Raw genomic sequence first — 18,138 nt, 5'->3', positions numbered from 1 at the left:
AACAAAAGATATTGATGTAAATAGTTCAACAGCAGCAGTATTGTTGCAGCTGTAAGAGTCTAAAGGCACAGGAATCACTAGTAAGAAGATGCAATATTTTTTATGAGACTGACTGACACAGCTTGAAAACACTGGAGAATAATGGGCAAAGCTGAGAAGAAAAGGAAACCCCAGAAATGCAGTAAATCAAACATGGATGTCCCCATGCCACACCTTCAGACAGAGCTCCACTGGGGCTTCCAACACCATAAGGTTTCAGCCCTGCTGGGTTCAGACACTGCACAGAACATGGGACAGCAGCTAAATACAGCTGTACCTGGGCATGCTTATCAGCTGGAAAGAAACATATTGGCATGTCTGTTAGAGGAGGTTATACATCACCAGAGGCAGGACAATGAGCTCCAGGGAACAGGCTAAGAGATGCCACTCAACATGATTTGTTCTCCTGGAATTTTATTTATGACTGCTGCACTTAAAAGCACACTGAAGTGCTGGCCAAAGCAAGGCTTAAATTTAAATTTGGATTAACCCTGACTGAAGTTTATCCTGAAGAGGATGAATTTGTATTTATATCCAAGGCTCAAGTAAACTGTTTTCTCTCTCATCCTATTACTGCACTTGAGCCACATGGAAAAAAAAATGAAGTTTACACCCCTACTAAGGAAGGAAAAAGATTTGCAATGATTTACAATCAGACAGTCCTGTAAACTTGTAATGAAATGTAGGTACTTATTACTGACATAAAATTTAAAACCTGAAACTGAGATAAAAAACAGTTATGGGCATATTCCAACAGCTCAAGCAGTTTGTACATTAAATCAAGTTGGCATGCTGCAAAACAGTGGCCAAAATCAGGATTCACCGTGGAAGAAAAATGTGATGAGGGATCCCTAGTCCATCAATTCTGTCTAACAGTACAAAGAGTCTATCTTTGAGCTCAGTTGGCCTTTCCATCCTATGCATGACTCCAGCAGGACTCAGCTTCCAGCTCCCAGGAGTTTTCCAGTCAGTTTCACATATGTAAACCTAACCACTTACAGGATCAAATCAGATGAGTGTAAACATAAAAACCCCCATTTTCAGTCAGTCACATATTCAAAAAACTCTTCATTTCACTGTCTCTACATGTATACATAGACTCAAAACCCCTGCCCCACTCAACAAAATGACACAGGCACAGATCCACTGGTGCTTCTATATCCCTGCCTTTAATTCTTGCAAAGATGACAGAAGAAACAGAAGAAGATAAAAGAGCATTCTCCTTTCCAAGAGCCAAATGTAAGAAATGCCTCTGAATTCCAGGATTAATTTAACCCTAATTGTTTGAAATGCTCTTCCCAAGCATCACGTTGTCCCCAAAGAAACAAAGGGAATTGGGATGCTGCCCTGAAGCACAATTGTTTTTCAGTTTATAAAACCAGAAGTTATTGAATGCAATTGAATGTGTAACTGGTCACCAGGAAGACAATGGAAACCTAAAACCAGGCTAGAAATGGGGAATTCAGCTGGGAATTCACCAACCACCCATTTCCATACAAGAAGGGTGGCTTCAGAAAGGCTTTTACTAGAATATAGGCTGGATTTGGCCTCAGTGTAAAGAATTCTTTTAAAAACATATTCCTACACTTCTTGTTGAATCTGTGAAGACTGTGTTGAATAAGAGCAGTGCTAAGGAATTTACCATACCTTTAGGAATACCAGGTGCTAAAAAGTATTAAGACCAAGGCATCTTTTCAGACTATTTTACACCATGAGTGCTGAGAAATGGTAGAATATTAAGTTTCTGATTCTTTTTATAGTTTTGGTTTTGTTTGTGGGTTTTTTGTGGGTTTTTTTTGAGCTGAACAGAGAGAATAGAAAAAAATATTGTTAGAGATGAAAATAAAACATTTCCCTCTGACCAAGAATATTCAAGCAGCAAATATGATTGAAGAATTTAGATTCACATTTATTTTGTGTGTTGCAGTGGCCACTCCGTGGAAGAAAAATGAGTTTTGTGTTTTGTCAGATCATCACAAGTTTTGAAATTCTTCTCAAAAAGGAGCACGTCACAATAAGAAATTTTGTTCTTTTCTCTCCCTTGTCTTAAAAAGCTTAAGTAAATCACAAATTTTCTTGTTTTATTATAGCCTCCCCCTATGTCAGGGGAGGGAAAACAAGAGAGGATAAACAAAAAAAATCTCCTTTTTGTAGACACAGGTGGGTTTATGTTTCAGCTGTAATAGACATTAATGTAGTTTCTGTGGAGCCACATATTAGCAGAACTTTTTTAGCAGTCTTTTCTGTCAAACAGCTACAGCTGTAGCAACTTCAGGTTTTATTGTTCATGACTATGCAAAATATGACTGACCATCCAATAAATCTTCCCTTCTAAACTTGTGAGTTACAAAAGAAATGGTTTAACTCTGTTACCTTCCTCTGTCCTACTGAATGTGTTGTAAAATGCTTAAAAATGAATTACTGTGTAAATTCTCAAGCTGAAGTTTTTATGTAAATAGTCCACACACAATTTATAGCATTCTTGTTTGTGTAGCATTCTAGCTTATTGGCATTTGTCCTATGAATATACTGTTTTGGAAATTAGGCACTAGGGTTATAAAACATTGTTTTCCCAATACACCATTTCAAGAAAAAAGAAATAATAAAAATCAGCCTTGAAAGGCTTGTCTGGTAAAATATTTTAAATTTAAAGATCAGGGTGAATATGTACTTTCATGAGGTAAGGACAGAGTAGCTCATTATTAGAATAATGACCTCTGCAATTGTTCACGTGGCTTTGGGACAGGAATGGATATCACTTATACCACAGAGACCTTGGAAGTGCTGACCAGCTCATACTGACAGCAAGAATAGACATGGCCTGAATAAACAGAGTCCAAGGCAGAAAAAATGGGTGGTATTGGAGGAAGCATCCTCAGGGTGCTCTCTGTGAGAAGCAAAAAGCTTCTTCATTTGACATAATGACAATTTTTTTGTTTGTTGTTTAATCCCTCAATCATTCTTTCTTTGTGTTCCCTCAAGTGCATCCCAGGCCCCAGAGAGATGGAAAATACCAGCAGACAGCCACACCTTCCCTCAGGAGGAGAAGGTTGAAAGGGGAAAAAAAAGAGAAGCGCTTATACTAACTCAAACCTGGACAGAAAGTGGTAAGAATGAAATAATTCCATATACACAGAATAACAGGGACTCCTTTTTGTTCTGTAAGGTTGAGATTTGGCCACAGACTCCAACTGGACTGACAAGAGGTAATGTTTTATCTTCCCAGTATATTAAAAACACATGTATCAGACTTAAAAGCACACAAATCAACTCCAAAAACAAGCTAAATAATGGATGAAAAAGAAGTAAATGAGGGAGAACAGTACAACAAAGGCTAAAATAATTTTACAGTAATTATAAGGGTCATGGCTATGTAAAAATAATTTGTCAAAGTCATATCAATCTCATGATTATGAATACAAAGTTTAAAAAAATCAATGATGTAGTATCTATAATTTCCATTTGTTGGCTGTTTATTATCTTGCTTTTGACTTCTGCTTTAAGAGCTCAGTATAGTCTTGATCATACAGCAACAACAGCAAAATAGGCAGAGAGGCTTTCTCATTCTTTGCTCGTTCCCTCCCATCTCTGCACTCCACTGGAGATGGAAGATGACAATTTGGATAAGGTGTTTTCCCCCAGAGAATATAAACTTCACCACAACACCAGAGAACCCTATCAAACAATGAAACCATTTTCCAGATCCTCACTAATGCCACGGAACTTAAACAACCCAGGCAGAATCTGAGTGCTGCCTCAAGAGGATTCCTAAACCCCTTTGGCTCCAGTGACCCTCCACCACCATCTGCACGAGGCTGGGAGGGAGCAGGATTCAATCAGGAGTGCAGCAGCCATGGGGCTGGCATTACAAAGGCATCCAGGCCCCAGGCTTCCCTCAATCACCTTTTCCCCCTCCAAATCTAAGCCTTATGTCTTGAACTTCCCAAGTCCTGACACTGCATTTTCCACATCCCATGGCCTGCTGTGGGCTCTTCACACAATTGCTTACCTGGGGTTGGTGAGGGAGAGCTGCCAGCAGGAATTCTCACAAAAGAGAATTCCATGATCATGTAATGAATTAATGCATTATTACAGACAGGCATAGCAGGGAGAGTGGGGTTTAGATCATTACCCCTGAATAGCAATTTGTGTTTCCTACCAGGTTTCACACTACAGTTGAGAAAGAAAACCTTAAAAACACCAACAGATTACATGTAAACAAGGAAGACCTGGAAAATCAAGTTGACTCCCCTTGAGAGAATAACAGCCTGCTTCTGATCCCAATAGTGAGAGAAAAATGTTTCTTCTTGTACCCCAAATCAGCATTTCTTTGGGATTAGGCCTAGAGTTTAGGGAAGAACTTTCAGTTTTGATCCCAGCCTAGCCTGCTGCATTCGAAATGGATGGTACTTGGTGCTCTTAAACATTTTCTCAAACTTCTCCAGTTTCTATTGATCGACCATTTATTGCATCATTACTGGCTGGGATTTGGCATCCATCTGATATTTTGAGTGGGGAAACAGTAACTCTACCTCCTGAGCAAACCAGAGCCATCAGTGTCCCCAGCACTAAATTATTCTAGGAAGTCAATTTAAAGTACCACCATCAGATCCCTTTTTGCAGTATACCATATCCATAAATTCCCATTCATCCCTGGATCTCCTAGATTTTCTCCTACACTGTGACCATCACCTCCCAGCACTTTCAGTGTGGCCCTGTTCCTGTAGCAAAGAGCAATTGGCTCTCAGCTTTGGGAAGAAATTATCTCCTGCTCTGAGATAATCCTCACCTTGAGCTAAGCCTGACCTACTGTGGCCTGACTTTCTTGTTTCTGCCTTCACCTTCCCGAGTAAAACACATTCTTCAGCCCTACAATACTCTTTATAATTATCAAGAAATGAATATCTTTATAAATATCTTTATATTTAGAATGGTTTGGGTTGGAAGGGACCTTAAAGGTCATCTCCTTGCACACCCCTGCCCTGGGCAGGGATACTTTCCACCAGGCCAGGGTCCACAGGGCCCCATCCAGCCTGGCCTTGGATACTGCCAGGGCTGGGGCATGCACAGCTTCTCTGGGCATTCTTTCAGTTGTGCACTTGGAAGAAGGACTGGCTTTACAAACCCCTCCCCAGCAGGCTGAGGATGAGGCAGGGGAGGAAGGCAGGCATGGCACAGCACAGCTTTCTGCTCCCTTGTTACAGACAGCTGCTCAAAGGCTCCAGCCTGAAAAGAGAGCCACAAACTGGTTTTTCTCTCTTTCCAAGTCAGCTGTTCTCACTGAATCCAGACTGTATGGCCTTATGTTCTTGGTGAGTTTTCTGACTGATGTGATGAGGCAATGGGGTGCCTTCTCTGTTCACCTCTCAGAGCCTCACGTCTGAATAAGCAAACTGAAGAAGGCTTCATTCTTCCCAGACATCAGACAAAATGATATCACCTCCAGCCCATGGATAAACACATTTCTTCCATCTTCCCAGAAATTAATCAGCATCAGCAAACACTTAATTTCCTTCCTCTAGAAAAGCCCTCTATCTCAGACTATGCTATTTGCAAGAGGAAAGGCAGCCAAACATTTTCTTGGGTTTAGTTTTTTGTGCTATTTTGGCTGCCCAAAGGGTATCTGGATGGTTTGCTCTCTCCCAGCTCAGGAGCAGCAGCTCTGGCAAGCAGCACAGCCCTCAGCAGCAGATTAGACACAGCCAGTGCTCCTGCTACAGCAGCACTTTGCTGCCTCCCTGGCCTGATTCCTCAAGGTGATGGCTTTGGGGACAGTGTCTGATGGGCTCCTAAACCCCTACCCCAGAGATTCCAGTGCAGAGCCTCATCAGCACCTCTGTTTGAGTTGATAAAGACACACCAACCTTGATTAAAAACAACCTTAGCTTACTTAAGTCAGACACCATGAAAGATGACGTTTATGCTCCCCTTCAAATACCCCCCTTGTCCAAGTTACAGAAGTAAAAATGCTTTTATCTTAGGCTGCTATTAAAAAAAAAATTAAAAAAAAAACCCAACAAAAAAACCCCCACAAAAAGCCCCACAAAAACCCATCCCCCCCAAAAAAAGCCAAAAGGAATTCTGGAAAAGAAGAGAGAAATGAGGAGCAAAAGTGCTGGAGTTCAAGAAAATCCCTAAAGTAGAAATAAGCAGGAGACAAATATACATAAAGAAGAAATAATAATAATAATTTAGCAGTGATAATAATAATAATAATAATAACATTATAAGGCCTCATCCTCTGTAAAACCTTAAGCATGAGGACCTTTCTAGGTCCTCCTGGCTCAGCTTCAGCATTTCCACGGAGGTGCAGCTTTTTGACACTTCTCAGAAGAGCCACTGTCCTTCATCCCCCCTCCCCCTCCCATGCTGATGGGCTGCAGGTGGCTCTTCTCCCTGCAACAGGCTCTTGTACAAGGGGAATCTTCCTGGGAAGCACTCATGTTTTAACCTTCCCATTGCCAGATCCTTCTGCAAAGGAATTTTTACCCACCACTTCCCTTAGAAGCCACGTACAGCGCTTAAAGAGGAGGCAGAAACTGCAGTCAAGCACTTTTCTGTGTTTGTGCTGCTCTCCTCGGCAGCTAGACCACAAAATGCTAAAATTACCAAAAAAAATTGGCTTTTAGCTGAAAGGGGGTGGGTTTAAATTAGATATTAGGAAGAAATTGTTTATTGTGAGGTGCTGGAACAGTTTGTCCAGAGAAGCTGGGGATGCCTCACCCCTGGAAGCATTCAAGGCCAAGGTTGGACAGGGTTGGAGCAAGCTGGTCTGCTCCCTTGGGACACTCAGGGATGGCAGGGTCCAGCTGCTGGAGGTGTCAGCAGGAGTTATTTCTGCCCACCCCTAACCTTACGGACTGGTTAGAAATTGAGCCATGCCATGTACCACCATCACTTGGGCATATCTGAGCAGGACTCAGAACCCTTTATTCCTTAAGGTGCAAAGCTGTTTCCATCCTGTTACAATTCCTAGGCTTGGGCTGGCTCCTACAGGGGTGAATAAAGCCAAGGTATTTTTAATTTAGAGAAATAAGGCAGCTGTGCCCACTTTCCCTTTCCTCAATTAACTGAGGAGCTCCCATCCAGCTTATGAAACACCTAGACAAATTTATTCTTCTCCTTTCCTGATTCTGGAAACAGCCTTTTTGGTAACACCCAGCACTTCAAATGTGGTTCCTCACAATCAGCAGCAATGGTACAATTGATGACAAGTAATCAAGAGTCAGCTGAACATGTACATCACCAGGCATCTCAGGTCATGCACCCCAACATTCTTCCCATAAATTCAGCAGCAAAAGCTTATCTGACAGCAGTGCTATCACACTGAGCCACTGGAAACCAGAATAGAACAAGGCCCTTCTGCTTTACATGAAATTAATTATACCACCAGAGGATGGAGTGCAGCTCCATGAGGGCAGGAGGATAGATCAAGGCAATTCAATCCTGTAATCCAGTGATTTTTAAATTTTTTTTTTTTCATATTATTCAAAATTCATAGGGAGAGCTATGCTGAAACAGCAGTTCCTGACTGGACATAAGAGAAAACCAGGTGTGTTCTTTAGGACTGGAGCTGACTGGTTATGCTTGTGAGCATCATTTCAAATATATTTGGAATTTAGTCCCGGAGTCTTGGCTAAGTACAAACCAATGCAATTTACAGTCTCTGAAAATCAAATGAAATTTTCAAAACTCTACTCAGAGTGGGTTAATATTGCCTCACACATCAAGAGTTCTCTTATCATTATAGTTCAAAGAATACATATCCTCAGAGTTTCATACCTCCTCCATGTTTCTCACAGGCAGCTCCTCTGAGCACTGACTATTCCTGGTCCTTGCAGCAGCCAACTGACTCCAGCTCCCACCAATCCACTCTTTTATGCCACTGCTCTTATTGGCTACAGGTATGGCTCCAGAGCCCACCAATCCACTCTTTTATACCACTGCTCTTATTGGCTACAGGTGTGGCTCCAGAGCCCACCAATCCACTCTTTTATACCACTGCTCTTATTGGCTACAGGTGTGGCTCCAGAGCCCACCAATCCACTCTTTTATGCCACTGCTCTTATTGGCTACAGGTGTGGCTCCAGAGCCCACCAATCCACTCTTTTACACCACTGCTCTTATTGGCTACAGGTGTGGCTCCAGAGCCCACCAATCCACTCTTTTATACCACTGCTCTTATTGGCTACAGGTGTGGCCTGTTAACATCACACCTGCTCCTGATCTTTAGTAATTGGCTCAGCTGCAACTCGTTGGGGGATAAGATTACATTCTATACCACCTTCATTTACCCATACTGTATCCCCCTACAGGTTAAAAGTCCACAGTGATTTTTTTCTTTAAATAAAAGAAGTGTTTGCTTTTACAGAAGTGGGCTCTTGGCAATGGTATTTCTCTGCAGGTTTGGCATGTGCTTAGTCTGAAGTAATTTTGGGGATCATGCAGCCCACAGCAAAGTCCCTGCCACTTGTTTGCACCTTTGCTGTGCTGTACAAGTGCTCCAGGGCAAATGCAGAAGGAGGATTCATGAAAATCAGTGTTTCTTTGAGGGGTCTGCTCAGGCTGTGGCACTCATTCCTAATAAAAACCCCAATGCCTTTGAAATTTTAGGGAATGACACCAAACTCTGGGAACTTTGGCTAGAGCTGATTCTTCATGTAGGTTCCTCCCACTCTTGTCCAAATCTAGAGAGTGGGAGAAACATCTGAAATATAAGCAGAGAAATTTCCATATTGATTCAGAGTAGTGATCCACTTTATCCTTTCTCTCAGAAGAGAGATCTCAAAAGGAGAATAAAAGTGGAAAAAAGGTCCCCATGGAAAACACTGTGAATAGCTGGTTTGTCTCACAAAGCATGAAGATCTCTTGCTCTTTTTCTCCTTTCATTCCCACAGCACAGTTTAATCCTGCACATTACAGATAGGAATTTAAATAAATGTCTCAGTTCCTGTTAGATCCTTTATGTTGGGTAATGACTTCTGAGAATGACATTCACACATTTCTTACAACCTGCCAATACACATAAGAGTGTGCTTGTGTGTGCATATTTTCTAAGTTTTTAAAGTGCTGTCATTGTGTTCTGTAGATTCTGTCAAATAAGCCAAGAGAAACAGAAAAAGCAGCAACCAACTATTTAAGGACAGAATAAGAAAATACACCATTGATATATAAATCTGGGAAAAGGGGGGAAAGGATTTCTAGTTTTATGCTGCCATTTACAGAGCCATACACCTTGGAGGGAATATAAATATAAATATTAATACCGTTCTTTCAGCAGTAAAGTATCTCTCCCTTTACCATTCCTCTGGTGACTGATCAGCCACCTCTTCTCCCTGCGCTCTTTTAAAACTTGGGTACAGTTTTGGACACAGCCAGAGCTACAGAAAATTACCTGCATTTACTTTTCACCTCTCAAATTCTGAAGAAGAAGACTAGGAATTTAGCTGGGTTCTTTCTCAACACCCAGATCTCGATTTCTGAATAGATATCCCTGGCTGGAGAGAATTCTTGCCTGCTATTCCTGAGCAGTGGCACATCAGCATATTATCACTTTTAAAGTATTTCAAGGCCTACTTTCTCTAAGGCTTTTGGGGGATTGTGACTGAAAAATCCCTTGCCAGGTTAAATATTTGTGTTTGGCTTTGTGAGGCCAGAGACCCAATTTGCTAATGTTTTATACTGATCCAACTCCCATAATCAAACAGAGATTAGATTAGGACACTCTCACAGAAATATCACAAAAATTTTCTGGTGTTCTATTTTCCTCTGTTAACTTTGAGGATCACTTTTCCCATACAAATGAGAGCTACCAAAAAAAAAAAAAAAGAAGAAAAAGAAAACCCAAAAGAGCCCACTTGAATTTGCTGTGCTTGAATAATTCCTATAGAATGAGCATCTATCAGAGAGCTCTGATGGGACTGGCAACAGTCACTGCTCTCCTCCCACTGGGAAGTTAATGCCAGATGAAAACTTCTCCTTATCCAAAACTCAGATGTTCAGTTAAATCATTACATATGTACTTTATATTACCTATTACACACGACACAAAATATTCGCCTGATTTTAATTAGACCGATGTTATTTGACCATCAGGGGGGAAGCAGAATGAGATCAGAGGACAAAAAAAGAACAGGTAGCATTTGAGCAATATCAGAGTGGGGCTGTGCTGTGGCTAAACTGCCTGTCACACTGTAAAGGTGCACCCTTCATATTTGCCAGTAATTTTTACATTAAATTTACTTGCTACAAGGAAGCAACAGCTTAAAAAAAGAAAAAAAACAACAACAACAACAAAAAAAAAACCCAGCAAACCAAACTACTAAAATGGAGCTGGACATTCTCCATAAAGATCTATTGATAACCCAACCTTATGACAGCCCATCTCACAGTTTGAGGAGGTCCCATGGCCTGGCTTTGCCAAAATCAATGGGCTTACTAAAGGCACAGCAGGGGAAAAATTTGCCACACCCTTTTTCTAATTGCCAGGTGTTCAAACCATCCAGCAGCAACTTTGTTTCTGGAATCAGGCAGTGATTATTGAAATTTATTAAGATATTTTTATGTTGTGAATTAATTACTTTTTCAGTGTCTTCCATGAGGGAAGCACCTTTCTTTTTGTTTGTACTGCTCCAGTGCCTTGTCTTCCAAACCAGGAGGACACAGCTAGGATGAATTTACTTGACAGTAAGCAATTTTCAGTGGAATCTCCGCCTATTCTGAAGTTGACAAGCACAGAGACTTGCATCCAACGATTGCCAAATTTATCTCACGCAATAATTGCAAAATTCTGATTTTCAATTTCCAGAAAAATATGTTCCCAGATCTTCCTGTGTACTTCAGTGATTCCTCCTAGACTGGATGTAGGATGTGTAGGAAGTGCTTTCCTTTTTCCCTACAGGTCACAGTCACTTTTATTCTGTTTAAAATTGAAGTGATGACCTGCAATTAAGTGCTAAACAATAAAGGATTATTTTTGTTGGGCTCGAGATCCACAGATAGTCGTTTACACCAATCTGTGGAAAGCCTTAATGGAAGATGAGCCGACTGGGAAGGAAATGCATCAGCATGAGGAGGATTTGGGCTGTTGACAGCTTTTGTCTCTTCTCTCCTCCTTTCTCACTCCTCTTCCACTTGCTTTAAAGCTCCTTCTGCAGAAGTTCATTAACTGATGTTAACGGGTTGGGTCACAATTTAAAAAAAACCCTGAAAACTTCACTTTGTTTGTTTAGTTGGTTTTTCTTCTCAGAAGAGTGCTCAGCTGAAAATGTATTCGACACTATTAGCAGAAATTCCATCTGCCTTCCTAGCAAATCCACTTTATTATTTGTGAAATGGCCCCCAAACACCTCATTACACAATATCCTTGATCCCATTGCAAAGTAGGTACTCAAGAGCAGGGACTCTCCACAGGATTAAAGTAATATTGGAGACATAAGGAGTTGGTATCCAAATCCATCTGTAACCCTCCAGCACCAGAGCCCCTCTGCCAGGGACAGCCAGACCAAACCCTAGCTCTGATTTCCTGTCTTTGTTTCTTCATTCCTTTTTAGGCTGTAAGTCATCAGGTGATGTTTCTCATGCCTAATTTTGATGGACAAAGCCAAGAAAAAAGGCTCTTCTTTCCTCTTCTGGAAAGAGAAACAGAGCAGGGAGAGTGCTCAGGGTTGTAGAATTTGCAGGGCAGCCCCGACGAAGGGGAGAGAATGATGCATGTGGCTCCATCTTACCAGAAGGCTAATTAATTACTTACTACACCATATTATTCTATACTATATTACACTATATTATATTGCATCTAAACTGACTCTGCCAAGCACTCAGCTCTGCTCACACCTGCCCAGAATCTCGTGACTCTCAGCCCACAGTCCCGACACTCGCACAAAACCCCATCACTGCAGGTAAACAATCTCCACCTTGCATTCTACTTTGGCACAACAAATAAGATAAGAATTGTTTTTCCCTTCTCTGATGTTCAGAGAATGTGAAACCCCAGCAATATTCTCGGGAAGATCTGTGCCTTGCTTTCCTCTGTGAGGAGAAACGTGGCGGCACGAGGTCATGGGCGTACGGGGAGCAGCTGGATCGCACACGCTAAGGGCAGGCTGAGAGTGAGCTCGTGCAGCTGAGCCCGGGGAAAGGCAGCTCTGAGGCTGCCCAAAATGCCACTGCAAACAAACCCTCCCCTCCAGGCCCAGCTGAAGCACAGCTGTGTGCGTGGAGAACGGCGGTAGAAATACAGGAATACAAGGGAAAGCACCAAAATGGGTGAGCTTGGTCCTGAAATCACCGCAGCACCTCTGCATTCCCCCTCTGGGGCAAGGCAGCTCAGCACCGCATCCAGATCTATTGCACATGCAGTGGGTAAAACCTTCCAGTGATTTGTCAAAGGTTTAGGGTTTACATTTGTTTATAGAAATGGGTAAATGCTGGGAAGTTGGGAAATTCTTTCCAGTCTTATCTGAAACATCATGAACTTCCTTAAAAGGTAAGTTTGGGACTACACTTTCATGATGGATTCCTGGGACTTTGAAGATCTTATTCTGCTTGGAAAGGTCCAACAGCCTTCAGGCTTTACTGAAACATAGCTTTTCTCATTGTACTTAGAACTATTTTCAGTAAGTTCAAGTAATTTCAAGTAATGCTGCCATGCCAGAACCTTAAATAACTGCAAATGGTCAAGAAGTAAACCCATGCTTGTTCAGTGTAAATGTACAGTTCATTCATAGGAAAATGTACAGTTATTTGGTTTTATAACATGTCTGCCTATTTAGCAAAAGCAGATTTTCAAAATAAAATAATAACTTTTGGTATTCTGATTTTCAAACATCTATCACTTCTTATTTCCTTCAAATTACCTGTTTTCTTCTGATGACATTGAATGAGCACAAATTGAATGAGCAAAACAGCAGAAATTTTACCTGTAGCATAACGAAAGGTTTTTGAATTACAGCCATAGCTCCACTGCTGTAACTCTATTTTTATTTCACTCATAATTTTTAGATCAGATTCTGCTCCTGAGCATGTCTGAGACAGCACAGCCTGAGACAGAACTACAGAGGGACAGATTTAAACCCAGCAAAGCCCACACTGTGAAAATTTGGCTGCCAGCTGAGAGATTTTGGAGTTGCCAGGCTTGCTGTGACACACTGACTCTATCAGGTTACAGTTCTTCTGCCTCCTCAGATTCTGCTGATTTTCTCTCTGATTAAAATGCAATCAGTGTAACTGAGGTATCAGAAAAAAACAAGAAAAAAATAAGGAATGGCAAAACCTCAGTAATGTTTGGTCATGTTTAGCTGGAACTGACTGAGAGGAGCCAATGCATCACTGCAGTGTAAATGCTGTAGGGAGAAAGAAACATTGTAGGGAGAAACTGAGCTTCTGTCACTTTAAATGTAATTAATGATGAGCCCAAGCTTGGCTGCTGAGTGAAGGAGCCATTTGGAGGAATGGCAGGAAGGGCTTGCAGAAGCAGCAGAGCAGTTTGTGCACGGCAGATCGCCTGAAACAAGTACAAACAACCACGGCAGTGCTGGCCTTCAGCACCTTCATCACAAACTATTCAGCAGCAAACTGCATTTCACTGAATGAGCAGCTTTTCTGCTGGGTAAAAGACCTCTCCAAGGACAGATGAATTCTGCTGATGGACCTTCCTCACCTCTGTGGAAAAAGGCATTGTGTGCTTGATGGTGATGCCCAGCAAGCCAGGGGGGTTTGGGATGATGCAAAATGTGTGAGTGGGCAGGGTACTGTGGTGGTGCTGGATGGTGCTGCCAGGCAGCCCAGCAGAGCACAGCATTTTCCAGGCTGTTTTCACAGGATGCCACACAACTGTACCCAAAAAAAGGTTTCAATACCTCTTGCATCTGATTCTGAGCTCAGCTATCTGAGCCTCAATCAGAAATAACTCCCATGAAGCCAATTTAAAACTAATGAGAACAGAGACTCGAGCTGAGTTCTCCCTCTGCCTTATTTTCTGCCAATTACTGCCTTCTGTTGGGGCATATTTTTCCTTATGAGGCTACAAGCCTGAGGTGGATTTCATACACCAGCACTGCTGGGTTCTGTCTCTGTCCCTGAGAGCACCAGTGTGGGGCTCTGCAGCCATGGCCCCACCACTCCTGCCCTCTGCACCAAGGTGCTCTCAGCCAGGGGACACCTGGAAATCGATACCACCTCACACCATCCAGATAACTCAGCCTCAGAAGAAAACCTGCAGACACATCTTCCAAAGCACTGAGGTCTGGGCAGGCAGGAGGTTGTTGCCTTCACTCAGTGCCAATGTCAGTTTTTGTCTCTCTGAGAAGGATTTTTTTTCACTTCTGTTTGCGTTTCAAGACTATAGAAATGCAAGGAACTTTGGGGTGATTTTAGCTTGATCATCTCCCTCCCGCCCGAAAAATGCAACCAAGCATTCTGTGACCTGAAATGATGCCAACAGATGCAACATGGGCTTAAAAAAAATAAGAAAAGGACATAGGAGAGGAGAAAGTCACAAAAAACAAGGGAAAATGGGAAAGGGACCATTTGAAAACAAACTGCAGTTTGCTAGTTCCTCAAGAGACAAAAACAGCTTCAGCAAATGCTATTTTGGATGGTTCAGTGCTGTTTTCTCTCACCAGCATTTTGTGGAATGACTCTGGCAGAGTTTTACTGGTCAGACTGTCAATATATACAATGCTAATACAATAATAAACATCCAGAGTCATGACTCCAGAGCCAGGCTGTTGATAGAGGAAAGCTTTGGAAACACAATGGTGTACTGAGGGTAGTCCCCCTTCCCCCCAGTCCCAGCAAGCTTATTTATTTTTTCAGGGTCTTCTTATCATGAAATATTAAAAACAACCCTTCCCCTCCAAATAAAAGAACCACCCAGCAGCACAAAGAGGAGTGTTCTTGTAAAGACAATGTGCAGATAGCAAGAATAATATTGCTATTTTTTCCTGCTTTAAGGCTGAGTGTTTGCTCCCACTTAATCCATAATAAGCCTGCCTTTATTTCAATGAACTCATTCACCATGTAAATGCCAGCAGACTCTTCCAACAGTATTTATGGAAATAAGCCACTTTGACAGTGCTCTGCTACACTTCCTGTTAGTATGAGAGCAAACTTAAAGCAATTAGGTCTTGATAACTCTGGAATCACTGGATGCTGAGTTAGGTTTTTTGATTTTATAGAAGAAAAAGCTTAGCCAGGAACAATATAATGGGCAAGCCATGGAAGGTCCCTGCTTGATGCACAAAGCTGTGGATGCCCCACCCCTGGAAGTGTCCAAGGCCAGCTTGGATGGAGCTCTGAGCAGCCTGGTCTGGTGAATGCCATCCCTTCTCATGGCAGGGAGCTGGAATGAGATGATCTTTAGGGTCCCTTCCAACCCAAACCCTCCTGTGATTCTTTGCAGGGCCCACGTGGACAGAGCACGGGGTTCACGTGGGGCTGCACTGAGAGGGTCACATTTTAGTTTGGCTGTCCCTGCATCAGCACTTTGGTAAGTGCTACATGTTCCCTGAAGTTTTTCCTAGGTTTACAGCTTCTGGCTATATTTGATCATCCATATATAGAGCACATAAACTGCTCAAAGAAGTGTGATATTAACACAGGGGGAAAAGCCATCCCAGGCCAGGAAAGACTGAACAACAAAATGTAGATCAATTACCCCCGCTCTTTGCAGACTGTGGAACTAGGAAATGGGCCTAAATGCTACTCACATATCACTGCTTATATCCATGATTTGGAGGATAATTCTTTAATTTGAGGAGAAACCAGAAGGATATCCCAAAAGGGCCCCATAGCCTGAGTTCTTCTGGACAAGACTTGCTCTGGCAAATGCTGCTACATCCTCCTGATGCATTACTAAGATGAGACTCAAGTGAGAAAGCTTTTTTTAAGTGTCAGGAACTAGTCATTCCCTTTGCTTTGGGAAAGGAGTTTTCAGCAAGAATGTGGCACTTTTTAAATAGGGAGAGGAGAGGAGGAGAGGAAAAACCACAGCTGGTGTCCTCAGAGAAAAAAAAAACAAACCAGAGAGTGGCAAGTCTGCAATGGGGAACTCCTTAAAAGGGTCTTTCATGTGGTTCTGCATCAGACAAACTCATTTACTGAGCTATTTCAGCATTTTTGGTTAGTGGGTGACCAGGTCATTATGGTATAAAACATAGCTTATATATATGTTTCTCTTTGTTCTTTATTCTTGACCCCAAATCCCCACGGGCCCTGGGGAAAGCTAATTAGAAATATTGATGAAGGTTACTGCAGTAGTTTTGTGCAGAACTTGAGGAGGGGAAAGCTTCAGTGCTATAAGCTGCATCCTACTGCTTAACCCATTACCACTCTCATGTGCTATGAAATTCTGTAGGTTCTCTTATCCCAGGGAGGATGTCTCAGCACCTTTATTCACCTGTAAACACTGTCAGGGGAATGCATTTCTGTTTTCTGTGCCCAGGAGCCTGGCTTTATGATGGGGGTTAGAGCTGCCGCTCACTGCAAAGCCCCCCAGCCCCTGCAGCACACCCCAGAGAGGCAGACCTTGGTAGAGCAAGGTTTCCACTGCTTTACCTGATTATTCACTGATTATTCCACTAACCAGCCCCTGCTTTACCAAGGTCTGCCTGTGATTATTCCACTGGTTTGTGGAATAATCACAGGCAGACCTTGGTAAAGCAGGGGCTGCTTAGTGGAATAATCAGAATTTCCATTAAGGTAAAAGGCACTGGTATCTGGGTTTTTTAAGAAAACAAAACACAAGTTCTCCTCTGCCTGCTTTGCACGTGCATGTTGCCCTCACACACACAAACCTGGAGCACAGCCTTTCACTGAGCTCTTTTTATTGCAGCTGCTCATGGAGGAATAGCACCAAATGAAAAGCAGCACTCAAAGCCACCCATCAGCCTGCTCTGCAGGGCTGAGAGTCCAAAGGAGACATTTGCTAAGTGTGGTGTGTCTTTCAGCACAGGCCTGGTGGAAACACTCAAACCAGGATCAGCCACTGCCATGAACACGTGTTCCTTACAGCATCCCAGGACAAGCAGCATGTTTGCTGTCACTCCCAATGCTGCAAGTCCTTCCACAGACACCATTTTTGGGACTCAGAGAACTCATGACTTCAGGGACACAGTGTGGTGTCTTGTACTGAAGGAGATCCCCATGGAGTCTGGGTGTTACTTTTAATGTTATTACCTTTATTTATAATAGTAATATTATTACTATTAGTATACTATTAATATATAATAGCAATATTATTAGTATTACCTTTAATATTATTACCTTTATTTCTGTGGTGAGCAAGTAGGTTTGGAGTGCTAGTGCAACATGGCCAGCTGAAGAGCTGCAAGGTGATCCCTGAGCCCCAGGAGCACCCAGTCACCCTCTGAAGGGCCATTTCCTCACTAGAACTACTAGAAATGAGGAATAAAGAGGAAGGAATTTGTCCCACCGCAGCCACTCCCAGGGCAGCAATCCTCAGTGATGTATGGAGTGGAAAATATGTCAGAGCAGTTCAGCAGGAACCAAAAAAAAAAAAATCATGATGAAGAGAAGGGTGGCTGAGTGACAAAAGAGTCATGAAACAAACATCCAACCACAAATAATTTGTTGGTTTCACTGGTTCCCATTCTCCTGCTGACATGGCATGTTTTCCCCCACTGACTCTGCTTGCCCTATCAGACTGAGGCCTGGCAAACCTGGGGCTGCTTGCTCCAGAACAAAAATGAACATAATCCATAAGCAAATCCTTGTGTGTCCCTCGTGTCTGCACGTGAGATCAGCACAACCAAGGAAAAGGCAGCACAGCCAAGGAAAAAACCCAGGATGAAGTAAGAAAATGAAACAGAGGAGATCCGTGTGATGGTTGACCATCTTAGCACCAAATCCGGCCTGGAAGAGAGGGAAGCACAAGGAAAGGCTCATGCTGGAAGCTGCAAACACCCTGGTGCTTTCTCAAAGGTGGACAGGGATTTCTCTCCTCCATGTGTGTTCTGTCAGTATGGAAGGTCATCTGCAAGTCATGAGTCACCCTCCCAATCACTTCTTAGTCCTCAAAAAGCAGAGGAAAGAGCCCACTAGAACCAAAAGAAAAGTAAAGCACAATAGAGCAGTTAA

This window comes from Agelaius phoeniceus, chromosome 4, assembly GCF_051311805.1.
Source record: "Agelaius phoeniceus isolate bAgePho1 chromosome 4, bAgePho1.hap1, whole genome shotgun sequence".
In the NCBI taxonomy this organism is placed as follows: Eukaryota; Metazoa; Chordata; class Aves; order Passeriformes; family Icteridae; genus Agelaius; species Agelaius phoeniceus.
Note: the sequence above shows the minus strand (reverse complement) of the source record.